This window comes from Bombina bombina, chromosome 1 (assembly GCF_027579735.1).
Source record: "Bombina bombina isolate aBomBom1 chromosome 1, aBomBom1.pri, whole genome shotgun sequence".
Taxonomy (NCBI): domain Eukaryota; kingdom Metazoa; phylum Chordata; class Amphibia; order Anura; family Bombinatoridae; genus Bombina; species Bombina bombina.
This window is the reverse complement of record NC_069499.1, coordinates 1,236,330,624-1,236,344,019: the sequence shown is the minus strand read 5'-3', so window position 1 is coordinate 1,236,344,019 and position 13,396 is coordinate 1,236,330,624.

The following is a 13,396-nucleotide window of genomic DNA, read 5'->3' as shown; positions in this document are numbered from 1 at the left end:
CTGATGCAATCAGCCAATAGGATTGAACTTCAATCCTACTGGCTGATCCAATCAGTCAATAGGATTGAGCTGACATTCTATTGGCTGTTGCATCAGCCAATAGGATTTTTTTCTACCTTAATTCCAATTTGCTGATAGAATTCTATTCTAATTCTATTCTTTTTATTATTTTTTGCTATTAATAAACGTGTGATTATTTTGCACTTCTTGTCTCAGTTTGACATTACGCAATGGCCATGAATCCTGATGGTGCTAATAATCCACCTTTACCTGCCATAATTTCCAGGATGGATGAACAGGATCACTTTGCACTATCCCTGCAAACCCTGTTGACTCGCACTGCACATTTGGACCAAAGTGTCCCGCAAGTTATGGCTGCTCCTGTTTCCGCTGCTGCACCTAGTCCTACCAGGAGCATGTCCGGTTCTGCACCTCTACCTCAGCGATATGGAGGCGATCCTAATTAGTGCAGAGGGTTTTTGAACCAGGTGGGCATTTACTCTGAGATGTTACCTCAGGCGTTTCCCTCTGACAGAGCTAAGGTGGGATTTCTCATCTCGTTACTCTCTGACACAGCTCTTGCCTGGGCTAATCCCTTTTGGGAGACTAATAAACCTGTGATTTCAAATTACCCTGAATTTGTTGCCTCCTTTTGAAGGGTATTTGATGTTCCTGCTCGCTCTTTCTCTGCTGCTAAACGACTCATGTTCATTCAGCAAGGTACAAGATCTGTTGCTCAGTATGCCATTGAGTTCTGTACGCTTGCCGCAGAGGTAGGTTGGAACAATGAAGCCCTTGTTGCTGCCTTCTTTCATGGGCACTCTGATGTGATTAAAGACGAAGATGCTGCCAGAGATTTACCAGAAGATCTCGAGGCATTAGTGTCTTTTTTGATTCTAATTGACATCAGACTAAGTGAGAGCTCCTCTTTCAAGGAGCACTTACGGAAGCCTCCTGTTCCGTTGTCTCCTACGTGTTCGTTCCCACCCATGCCTCCCTCTCCTCCCATGCCTCCTGGTCCAGAGTCACCAGGTACTGCTGAGCCAATGTAGTTGGGATTCACGTGTCTCTCCATGGCTAGGAGGAGGGAGGGGCTCTGCCTCTATTGTGGGTTACAGGGCCACCTTTTGAAGTCTTGTCCTACACGGCCGGGAAACGCTCACACCTAAGGTCCTGTCGGGGGCAGGCCTTGGGTGGTTTATCCTCGTCCCCGGAACCGCTAAAGGAGAAACCTTTGGTTACGGTTGTCCTTTCCTGGGTGGACTCCTCCATTGTCACCCAGGCTCTTGTTGACTCCGGTGCTGCAGGCTATTTCATTGACAGTGCTTTTGTATCAAAGCACTCCATTCCTGTTTTGCCTTGGTCCGTTCCACTTGTTATTGAGGCCATTGATGGCAGGCCCCTTCAGCCTGCACTCGTTACTCACGAAACTGCTCCGTTATCCATAGCTGTTGGGGCTCTCCATTTTGAAACCCTCCAGTTCCAGGTGATAAACTCTCCACATTTTCCGGTTGTTCTGGGTTATCCCTGGCTCTAAATGCACAATCTCAGTCTCGACTGGTGCAGGTCCAAAATTTTGTCGTGGTCTCCGCAATGTATTTCCACTTTTCTTCGCAAACCAGTTAAAGTCTTGTGCACTTCTTCGGTATCTCAATTGCCAGAGGAGTACCGAGAGTTCCTAGATGTCTTTGACAAGGTGCGTGCCGTTATGTTGCCTCCTCACCAGTCTTACGATTGTGCCATAGACCTGCAACCCGGAGCCATTTCTCCTCGGGGCCGGGTTTACCCTCTGTCTGTTGCAGAGAACTGTGCTATGGAGGAGTATGTTGCCTGCTCTCCTGCAGGGACTGGCTTCTTCTTTGTGAAGAAAAAGGGTGGCGAGTTAAGACCATGCATCGACTATAGGGGTCTTAATCATCTTACCATTAAGAATGCTTACCCTATTCTGCTCATTACGGAACTCTTTGACCGCCTCAAGGGAGCTACGGTCTTTACTATACTTGATTTGAGAGGAGCATTAAATCTCGTTAGGATCGACAGCCACAAATTGAAAACAGCATTTAACAGCAGGAGCGTGCATTATGAGTATCTTGTAATGCCCTTTGGCCTATGTAATGCTCCTGCTGTTTTCCAAGAATTTATTAATGATGTCCTACGAGATATGTTGCAACAGTGTGTTGTGGTGTACTTAGACGACATCCTCATACACTCACCCACACTTGAGGCTCATCGTTCTGATGTTACACGAGTTCTTCAGAGACTACATGAGAATGGCCTGTTTTGTAAACTCGAGAAATGTGAGTTCCATCAGACTCAAGTAACCTTCCTAGATTATGTTATCTCCGTTCCAGGGTTCTACATGGATTCTGACAAGTTATCTGCAGTTTTGCAGTGGCCTCGCCCAGTTGGTCTTCGGTCTATTCAACGTTTTTTGGGGTTTGCCAATTACTATAGAAAGTTTATTAAAAACATTTCTTCCTTGGTCAAACCTATCACAGACATGACCTGTAAAGAGAATGATCCACTCCATTGGTCACCAGTTGCCATTAAGACATTTGATAGTCTTAAGACTGCCTTTGCTGCTGCTCCAGTTCTGGCTCATCCTAACCCTGTCCTGCCTTTCGTTCTTGAGGTCGATGCGTCTGAGACTGGGGTAGGTGCCCTCTTGTCTCAATGTCCTATGCCTGATGGTTCCTTGCATCCGTGTGGTTTCTTCTCTAAGAAATTGTCTCCAGCGGAGTGCAATTATGAAATTGGCGACAGGGAATTACTGGCCATAATTTTGGCACTCAAGGAATGGAGGCATCTTCTCGAGGGTATTAGCGTGCAAGTGCTCATTCTTACTGATCACAAGAATTTAACTTCTCTATCTGAAGCAAAACGTTTGTCGCCCCGACAGGCCAGATGGGCGCTATTTTTGTCTCGGTTTAATTATGTGGTCTCCTACCTGCCTGGTAGTAAGAATGTTAGGGCTGATGCCCTGTCTCGACAATGTTTGCCTCTGTCCAAGGAGGAGTCTGTACCTACTCCAGTTATACCTCCTGACCATATTTTGGCTACCACATGTACTAATTTGACTTCTCCCTTGGAGGAGGAGATCCTGGCTGCACAAACCAATGAACCTCCTGAGAAACCTAGTGGTAAGAGTTTTGTTCCTGAGAATCTTTGTACTAAACTTTTGCACACTTACCACTATCCTAAAGCCGCAGGTCACCCAGGCAAGAACCAAATTATTTGGTCTGTCACTTGACAATTCTGGTGGCCAGCTCTTCGTTCTGATGTTGCTGCATATGATGCCTCCTGCTCAGTTTGTGCACAGAATAAGACTCCTCGATGTCTTCCTGTGGGTCTTCTTCAACCTATTGCTAATGGTGAGCATCATTGGACACATCTTTCCATGGACTTCATTGTTGAGCTCCCAGTTTCCAATGGCAATACTGTTATTCTTATGGTGGTTGACCGTTTTTCTAAAATGTCACATTGCATTCCCTCAGGAGCTTGCTTTTTTTTGCCCGGGAGGTCTACCGTTTACATGGGTTACCCAAGGAGATAGTGTCTGACTGGGGTAGCCAGTTTGTCTCCAGATTTTGGCGTTCCTTTTGTGCTCAAATGGGGATCCAGCTTTTCTTCTAATCGGCATATCACCCTCAATCCAATGGGGCTTCGGAACGGTCTAATCAAGCTCTAGAACAGTTCCTCCATTGCTATGTCTCAGATCACCACAATAATTGGTCTGAACTTTTACCTTGGGCAGAGTTTGCTTGTAATAGTGCTATTAATGCTATATCCAAGTTATCCCCGTTCATGGCGAATTATGGGTTTCAACCACCCTTGTTGCCCGATTCATTCATGTCTCAGGGTATTCCGGCTTTGGAGGAGCATCTCCGGCAACTCCGTTCCACGTGGGTGCAGATTCAGGATTGCCTTCATCGTTCTATGTAGCGCCAAAAGTTCCAGGCTGATCGTAGGCGTCTGCCCGTGCCTTCCTACCAGGTTGGTGAGAGAGTTTGGCTGTCCTCCCGCAACTTGAACCTTCGTGTGCCTTCCAATAAACTGGCTCCCTGTTATGTTGGTCCTTTTTTTCCCTGCAATGCGCATCTCCAATGTTTTTCATGTCTCCCTCTTGAAATCATTGGTTTGTAATCGGTTTACCACTGTGTTGCCTCGTCCCCGCCCTATCTTTGTTGACATTCATAAGGAGTATTAGGTCAGCAGTATTATTGACTCTCGTATGTCCAGAGGCCGTGTACAGTATTTGGTTCACTGGAGGGGCTACGGTCCGGACTAGCGTTCATGGGTTGCCTCCTCTGATGTTCATGCTCCCGCCCTCCTCCGTGCCTTCCATGCTCATTTCACCAATAAGCCTTTTGTCCTCCAGCGGGGGGAGAATCGTTGAAGGGAGGGTACTGTCAGGGTTTTTTCCCTGATCTGTTTGCTGGCAGCCATTTTACTCACCTCTCTTCCTGACTCTGGTGCATACTGTGTGATGCTGCTCATTTCCTGCACTTCCTTTTATGGTCAGACTGGTGTACATCATCCATGTGAGACAGGATGCAGTCTCAGAATTGTGATGTCATCACTTATTATTTAAAGGGCCTCTGTTCAGTATGCTTTGCCCTTGCGTTGTCTCAGACCTGTTTGTGAGAGCTCCTGTGTATTACCTGGCTGTCTGATGTCCCTCCTGGTTCCTGATCCCTGTCTTGTTCCTGACTCTGCTGTTCTCCTTGTTCCTGATTCAGGCTCGTCTGACTATTCGCTTTGGCTCCTGACTCGGCTCATCTGACTACCAGTTCTGGTTTTGATTCCTGGCTTGTTATTTGACTTGTGGACTTTTTATTATTTTTTGCTATTCTTGACATCCTGACATTGTATTTATTTTATCTTTTGTGGCACTGATAACAATCTTTTTTGGAGCAACTACAAATTGAAGTGTGCTTTTTTCAGCATACTCTACTTTGCATTTGCTTCTAGTTTCACATACATGTCTTTATCTGTCAGTGCTTTAAGAGCATTGTCTATTTTGAAACAAACTTACATTTAGCAAAATAAAACAGACCTGCAGGAATTAAAAATCTTACAGAATACAGCAAGACCCGTGAGAAAAGTTTAGACATGCCCAAAAAATTTGTTTTTTAAATTTTGTATTTTTATTACAATTTTAGCGTTGTATTTTGAAATGTTACTGTACATTTAGTATGATGTTTACTGTGTAAATTAAAACACTTAAAGGGGCATGAAACCCCCAATTTTGCTTTCATGATTCAGATAGTGCATACATGTTTAATCAACTTTACAATTGACTTCTATTATCATATTTGCTTTATTCTCTTGGTATCCTTTGCTGAAGGAGCAGCAATGCACAACTGGAAGATAGCTAAACACATCAGTAAGCCAATTAAAAAATTAAAAGAGGTATATATGTGCAGCCAAAAAACAACAGCTAGCTCACTGCTCCTGACCCTACCTAAGAATGCTTTTCAACAAAGGATACTATGAGAACTAAATAATTAGATGAAAGAACTCATTTGGAAAGTTGTTTAAAATGATATGCTCTATATGAATCAAGAAGAAAAATGTTTCCCTCTAATTATGGGTGCCACAATTTTGGAACCTAGGTTGCACTGCAGGTATCTGACGGAAAGTTACTGCACATGTGCAAAAATGTAATCACTGGATTGGAGCATAAATCAGATTTCAATATGGCAGATTTCATGACTAAAGGAAGGCAGGGAATAACCTAATAATTTCCTTGCTTATAAAATGTATTTAGTGCTTAGTGTCCAATTAAATATAATTATTTTCTGTGTTTACGTTTAATAATTTTACTGTGTAATTTATATTTGTATTTGCATACTTTAATTAAGATTTTTACATCATACTTTCAAGATTTTTTTAAAGTTCTTTTTTTTTATTGAGCACATATAGAAATGAACTGTAACCCTTTAGCAAGATACAAAGCTATAAAGGATTTATATTTTAAGATCCTAAATGAGCAGATAGCTTTATAGAATTATGCCCTGAGTGGGAAATGTAAGACATTTATTCTGTTTCCTTTTTTTCAATTTTAAGTTTTTGAAAATACAAATACCTCAGATGTTATTACCGGTAGAAAACCATTTATCCAAAATGCTTGGGACTGGAAAAGGTTTGGATTTCAGAATAGTTTAGATTTTGGAATATTTTCATCTTTAAAATGGGACAGTTTAAAGAGGGGAAGGGACCAAGTGTAAACAACAATATCCTGTGTCATTTCAGCAATATTTACGTCATAAAAATGCTTATACATGTAACTAAAGGTAGTTTTATATTATATTTAATACATATTTTTAATATATATTTAAGCAGAGAAGGATTCTGATTTACAGGAAGGAAAAATATTTATTTTTGATAATATTGTTTCTTTTTTAAAAATATGAATTAAAACGTTTGGATTTCAGAATGTTTGGATTTTGGAATTCGGGATTTGGGGAATTTTAAATGTATCGACACTGTCTCAAATTGCTAAACTTAATAACTAAAAAATTACATATTTTAATGCAATAAAACAATATTAAAAATGATAAAGTAACACACATCAAAAATGTCTGGCATCTGCAAAAACAAAAGCACAATCTCAGTCTCGACTGGCGCAGGTCCGAAATTTTGTCGTGGTCTCCGCAATGTATTTCCACTTTTCTTCGGAAACCAGTTAAAGTCTTGTGCACTTCTTCGGTATCTCAATTGCCAGAGGAGTACCGAGAGTTCCTAGATGTCTTTGACAAGGTGCGTGCCGGTATCTTGCCTCCTCACCAGTCTTACGATTGTGCATAGACATATTTTAATGCAATATAACAATATTAAAAATGATAAACTAACACACAGGTTATCAAACATCAAAAATGTCTGGCATCTGCAAAAAAATAGCTATCATTAAGGTTAATTAAAAGAGATACCTGCATTGTAAAGCATCACTTCTATTCCCCAGTCTCTTTGTCTTTTCGAAAAACAAGTCTAATTGCAGTAATCTGTTTTATGTTTTTTGTAGTGACAATGAGGGTGCTGTGTATGCATTAGGGTGCTGTGTGTGTAGTGACAATGAGGGTGCTGTGTGTGTACTGACAATGAGGGTGCTATGTGTGTAGTGACAATGAGGGTGCTGTGTGTGCAGTTAGGGTGCTGTGTGTGTGTAGTGAGAATGAGGGTGCTATTTGTGTAGTGACAATGAGGGTGCTGTGTGTGCATTAGCGTGCTGTGTGTGTAGTGACAATGAGGGTGCTATGTGTGTAGTGACAATGAGGGTGCTGTGTGTGCAGTTAGGGTGCTGTGTGTGTAGTGACAATGAGGGTGCTGTGCGTGCAGTTAGGGTGTTGTGTGTAGTTACAATGAGGGTGCTGTTTGTGCAGTTAGGGTGCTGTGTGTGCAGTTAGGGTGCTGTGTGTGTAGTGACAATGAGGGTGCTGTGCGTGCAGTTAGGGTGCTGTGTGTGTAGTGACAATGAGGGTGCTGTGTGTGCATTAGGATGCTGTGTGTGTAGTGAAAATGAGGGTGCTGTATGTGCAGTTAGGGTGCTGTGTGTGTAGTGACAATGAGGGTGCTGTGTGTGCAGTTAGGGTGTTGTGTGTGTAGTGACAATGAGGGTGCTGTGTGTGTAGTGACAATGAGAGTGTTGTGTGTGCATTAGGGTGCTGTGTGTGTAGTGACAATGAGGGTGCTGTGTGTGTAGTGACAATGAGGGTGCTGTGTGTGCAGTTAGGGTGCTGTGTGTGTACTGACAATGAGGGTGCTATGTGTGTAGTGACAATGAGGGTGCTGTGTGTGCAGTTAGGGTGCTGTGTGTGTACTGACAATGAGGGTGCTATGTGTGTAGTGACAATGAGGGTGCTGTGTGTGCATTAGCGTGCTGTGTGTGTAGTGACAATGAGGGTGCTATGTGTGTAGTGACAATGAGGGTGCTGTGTGTGCAGTTAGGGTGCTGTGTGTGTAGTGACAATGAGGGTGCTGTGCGTGCAGTTAGAGTGTTGTGTGTAGTTACAATGAGGGTGCTGTTTGTGCAGTTAGGGTGCTGTGTGTGCAGTTAGAGTGCTGTGTGTGTAGTGACAATGAGGGTGCTGTGTGTGCAGTTAGGGTGTTGTGTGTAGTGACAATGAGGGTGCTGTTTGTGCAGTTAGGGTGCTGTGTGTGTAGTGACAATGAGGGTGCTGTGTGTGCATTAGGATGCTGTGTGTGTAGTGAAAATGAGGGTGCTGTGTGTGCAGTTAGGGTGCTGTGTGTGTAGTGACAATGAGGGTGCTGTGTGGGCAGTTAGGGTGTTGTGTGTGTAGTGACAATAAGGGTGTTGTGTGTGTAGTGACAATGAGGGTGCTGTGTGTGTAGTGACAATGAGAGTGTTGTGTGTGTATTAGGGTGCTGTGTGTGTAGTGACAATGAGGGTGCTGTGTGTGTAGTGACAATGAGTGTGCTGTGTGTGCAGTTAGGGTGCTGTGTGTGTAGTGACAATGAGGGTGCTGTACGTGCATTAGGGTGCTGTGTGTGTAGTGACAATGAGGGTGCTGTGTGTGCAGTTAAGGAGCTGTGTGTATAGTGACAATAAGGGTGCTTTGTGTGTAGTGACAATGAGGGTGCTGGGTGTGTAGTGACAATGAGGGTGTTGTGTGTGCAGTTAGGGTGCTGTGTGTGTAGTGACAATAAGGGTGCTGTGTGTGTAGTGACAATGAGGGTGCTGTGTGTGTAGTGACAATGAGGGTGTTGTGTGTGCATTAGGGTGCTGTGTGTGTAGTGACAATGAGGGTGCTGTGTGTGCATTAGGATGCTGTGTGTGTAGTGAAAATGAGGGTTCTGTATGTGCAGTTAGGGTGCTGTGTGTGTAGTGACAATGAGGGTGCTGTGTGTGCAGTTAGGGTGTTGTGTGTGTAGTGACAATGAGGGTGCTGTGTGTGTAGTGACAATGAGAGTGTTGTGTGTGCATTAGGGTGCTGTGTGTGTAGTGACAATGAGGGTGCTGTGTGTGTAGTGACAATGAGGGTGCTGTGTGTGCAGTTAGGGTGCTGTGTGTGTACTGACAATGAGGGTGCTATGTGTGTAGTGACAATGAGGGTGCTGTGTGTGCAGTTAGGGTGCTGTGTGTGTACTGACAATGAGGGTGCTATGTGTGTAGTGACAATGAGGGTGCTGTGTGTGCATTAGCGTGCTGTGTGTGTAGTGACAATGAGGGTGCTATGTGTGTAGTGACAATGAGGGTGCTGTGTGTGCAGTTAGGGTGCTGTGTGTGTAGTGACAATGAGGGTGCTGTGCGTGCAGTTAGAGTGTTGTGTGTAGTTACAATGAGGGTGCTGTTTGTGCAGTTAGGGTGCTGTGTGTGCAGTTAGAGTGCTGTGTGTGTAGTGACAATGAGGGTGCTGTGTGTGCAGTTAGGGTGTTGTGTGTAGTGACAATGAGGGTGCTGTTTGTGCAGTTAGGGTGCTGTGTGTGTAGTGACAATGAGGGTGCTGTGTGTGCATTAGGATGCTGTGTGTGTAGTGAAAATGAGGGTGCTGTGTGTGCAGTTAGGGTGCTGTGTGTGTAGTGACAATGAGGGTGCTGTGTGGGCAGTTAGGGTGTTGTGTGTGTAGTGACAATAAGGGTGTTGTGTGTGTAGTGACAATGAGGGTGCTGTGTGTGTAGTGACAATGAGAGTGTTGTGTGTGTATTAGGGTGCTGTGTGTGTAGTGACAATGAGGGTGCTGTGTGTGTAGTGACAATGAGTGTGCTGTGTGTGCAGTTAGGGTGCTGTGTGTGTAGTGACAATGAGGGTGCTGTACGTGCATTAGGGTGCTGTGTGTGTAGTGACAATGAGGGTGCTGTGTGTGCAGTTAAGGAGCTGTGTGTATAGTGACAATAAGGGTGCTTTGTGTGTAGTGACAATGAGGGTGCTGGGTGTGTAGTGACAATGAGGGTGTTGTGTGTGCAGTTAGGGTGCTGTGTGTGTAGTGACAATAAGGGTGCTGTGTGTGTAGTGACAATGAGGGTGCTGTGTGTGTAGTGACAATGAGGGTGTTGTGTGTGCATTAGGGTGCTGTGTGTGTAGTGACAATGAGGGTGCTGTGTGTGTAGTGACAATGAGGGTGCTGTGTGTGCAGTTTGGGTGCTGTGTGTGTAGTGACAATGTGGGTGCTGTATGTGCATTAGGGTGCTGTGTGTGTAGTGACAATGAGGGTGCTGTGTGTGTAGTGACAATAAGGGTGCTGTGTGTGTAGTGACAATGAGGGTGCTGTGTGTGTAGTGACAATGAGGGTGCTGTGTGTGCAGTGACAATAAGGGTGCTGTGTGTGCAGTGACAATGAGGATGCTGTGTGTGCAGTTAGGGTGCTGTGTGTAAAATCTCTAAAATATTCAACCAATTTACTTCAGATTTACAATAGTTGTAGTGACTGAAGGTGCACACTAAACTTTCAAAGTAATTTTTCACGTACTGCAAAATTAGAAGCACATTAATAAGGAGTTTAACATCAAATGGTCTAGCACAAAAAAAACTAAAAAAAAATATTAAATATAAAAATAATACACACCCTTATGAAATTGTAGGTTTTGAAATGTAAAGACAGAAATGATAACAATGTAAATAGTTTATTATTAGGAACATTTTAAATAGAAAAGTACAACACCCTGAATCTTGTCCCATTCTTCTATTTTTTTTTTTAAAGTTCAGTCTCCTGTGTACAGCACTTTTTAAAGGGACAGTCAAGCAAATAAAAATTCAATTCAATTCAAATAGGGCATGCAATTTTAAACAACTTTCCAATTTATTTTTATCAACAACTTTGCTTTGTTCACTTGGTATTCTTAGTTGAAAGCTAAATCTAGGAGGTTCATATGCTAATTTCTTAGACCTTGAAGGCTGCCTCTAATCTGAAAGCATTTTGATAGTTTTTCACCACATTTGTTTCATATAGATAACATTGAGCTCACGCACGCAGTTACCTAGGAATGAACACTGATTGGCTAAAATGCAAGTCTGTCAAAATAACTGAAATAAGGGGGCAGTTTGCAGAGGCACAGATACAAGGTAATTATAGGGGTAATATGTGTATTATTATAATTGTGTTGGTTATGCAAAACTGGATAATGGGTAATAAAGGGATTACCTATCTTTTTCAACGATAAAATTTCTGGTGTTGACTGTTCCTTTACGTTATTCCAGAGGTTTCAATGTGATTGAGGTGTGGGCTCTGACTGGACCATTTAAAAAACATTTAATTTCATAAGATAACACGAGTATTGTGGTACTCAGAATCTGATTTTCTATAATTCCATGTATAAGTGTCTCTTTCTCCGACTACTGTGGAAAATACATTTAGTTGAATGTGAATATATTTTATGTGTTATATGTAGGGGTGTACTGGAAACTTTTGGCCCAGGGGGCACGTATAATGCGAATGCAGAGATATGGTTACTTAGTCCCATTAAAAATGTATATTTGAGTATATGGTTTTGGAAATGTATATACACACACAGACATATAGATAGCTAGATAGATAGATAGATAGATAGATAGATAGATAGATAGCAGTGGAGGCTACTCCATTGGAGCACACTCGCACGTGCCCCCCGCAGCCCAGAAGAAAGAAAAAAAAACTGAAAAAAATATATAATTTTTCAATAGCCCCCTATTGAAAAAAATTATATTTTTTTTTACCCCCAGAATAAAAAATAAATTTGTTTCAATGTTTTTTTAATACAATTTTTATTATTTGTGCCCTGCCTGGCCCCTGTACTGTTTGAACATACACACACAGTGTCACAGCCACTGTAGTACTATCTAATAGTCGGTCCCTAGGGCCTAAGCGCACGTGCAATAGAGAATCTATGGCACTGTGTCTGTGCGCATGCTAAATTTGGCTGCTGCGCAGCTCCCAGCCTCCTCATCCCCCTAGACGGCTGATCGCACACTTCAGCCTGTGCGAGGGGTGGGAGGTGTTAAGAGCGAGCCCAGGCAGCAGCCAGTGATACAGGAGAAGAGCCGAGTCTGAGCGTCACTAATAGTCATGTGATGACACTTGAGACACTCCTCCCAGGTTCCAGTGGGTCAATCCTTGTATGGAGATGGGGTCATCCGAGGTGCTGCCCGGGTAGAAACAAAAACACATGCTGAGCCCAACCAGGGCCACGTGCTACTGCGACGCCGATACCTACTGTCATCGGAGTGGTGAGTTTGGGGACTGCTAAGACTAGCTACCAGGGACAGTGCGGAGGCAGGTCTTTAAATGTATTAAGACCTTTTGTGGAATATTACTTCTAATATTTATTTGCCTAAATAGGATGTGTGGTACAGTTTAGGACCAATGACATTGACATGTTGCAGGTTTGAGTGCTGTGGTAGTCACAGGTTTTATTAGGATGCATCAGTTACCCCCATTTTTTCTTAGGGATATTTTACCATGTTTGATTGAAGAATAGCATTTTGTTTGGTTAGTTCTGTAATAAAAAATATGATTGTGTATTTAATCTAAGTCATCCAGCAAATTTGTGGGTAATGCATGCCATAGTATTAAGAAGGCATATACAAACATGTTCGGTATGGATTTAAGGGAATAGTTCATTTTTATTCTACCTAAAATGAGCTTAGAAACAAGTATGCTCCAAAATATAACTAAAGAGCACTGATCATTGAAGCCAATTACTGGGCATTCTCCGTGGTAAAAAGCTGGTTGTGGAATGTTATTTTCCCTAAAATGAGTACCTTTAGGAGACATATTCTTTTTAAGGATAAACTGGATATGAGTTTTGTTAAGCCCTAACAACAAAAATGTAGCATTTTTTTCACATTTAGTCATGAAAATGCTATGATTGTGCATCTGTTAGCACTCTACAAATAACTAATAATAATAATGCCTATGATATACTAAAGTATCTATTTACTATACTAACCATGGGATTAATAAATCATATACACGTTTGGTACCTGTGTGCTAAGGAGTCATAGCACACAGGTTCTTTTATTCTTTCTCCTTACTGCTATGTCAACAATACACATAAAAACATTCTGTTAAAATATAAAGAATACAAGAATACCTATATTGAAATGTGTTTCCTGGATGGATTTTTAGAAGGTTTTAGAAAACATGGTTTTTTTAGATTCTGATTTTCAATAAAGGATATCAAGAGAATTAAGTTAATTTAATAATAGAAATAAATTCAAAAGTCTAATAAAATTGTATGCTCTTTCTGAATAATTTAAATTTTGACTTTCATATCTCTTTAATCCTGGTAAAAGGGGTAAACACATAACTACTGAGAAGGAGATGACTGCTGATTGGGTATGTGCATATGCTTTTAACTACCTCATCAGCTGTGTCCTGCTCAAGAATTAAGTGCATCTATGTGTTTAACTTACTTAAGGGGTTTAAACACTAATACTAATGGGAAAATAACATGCTCTAAA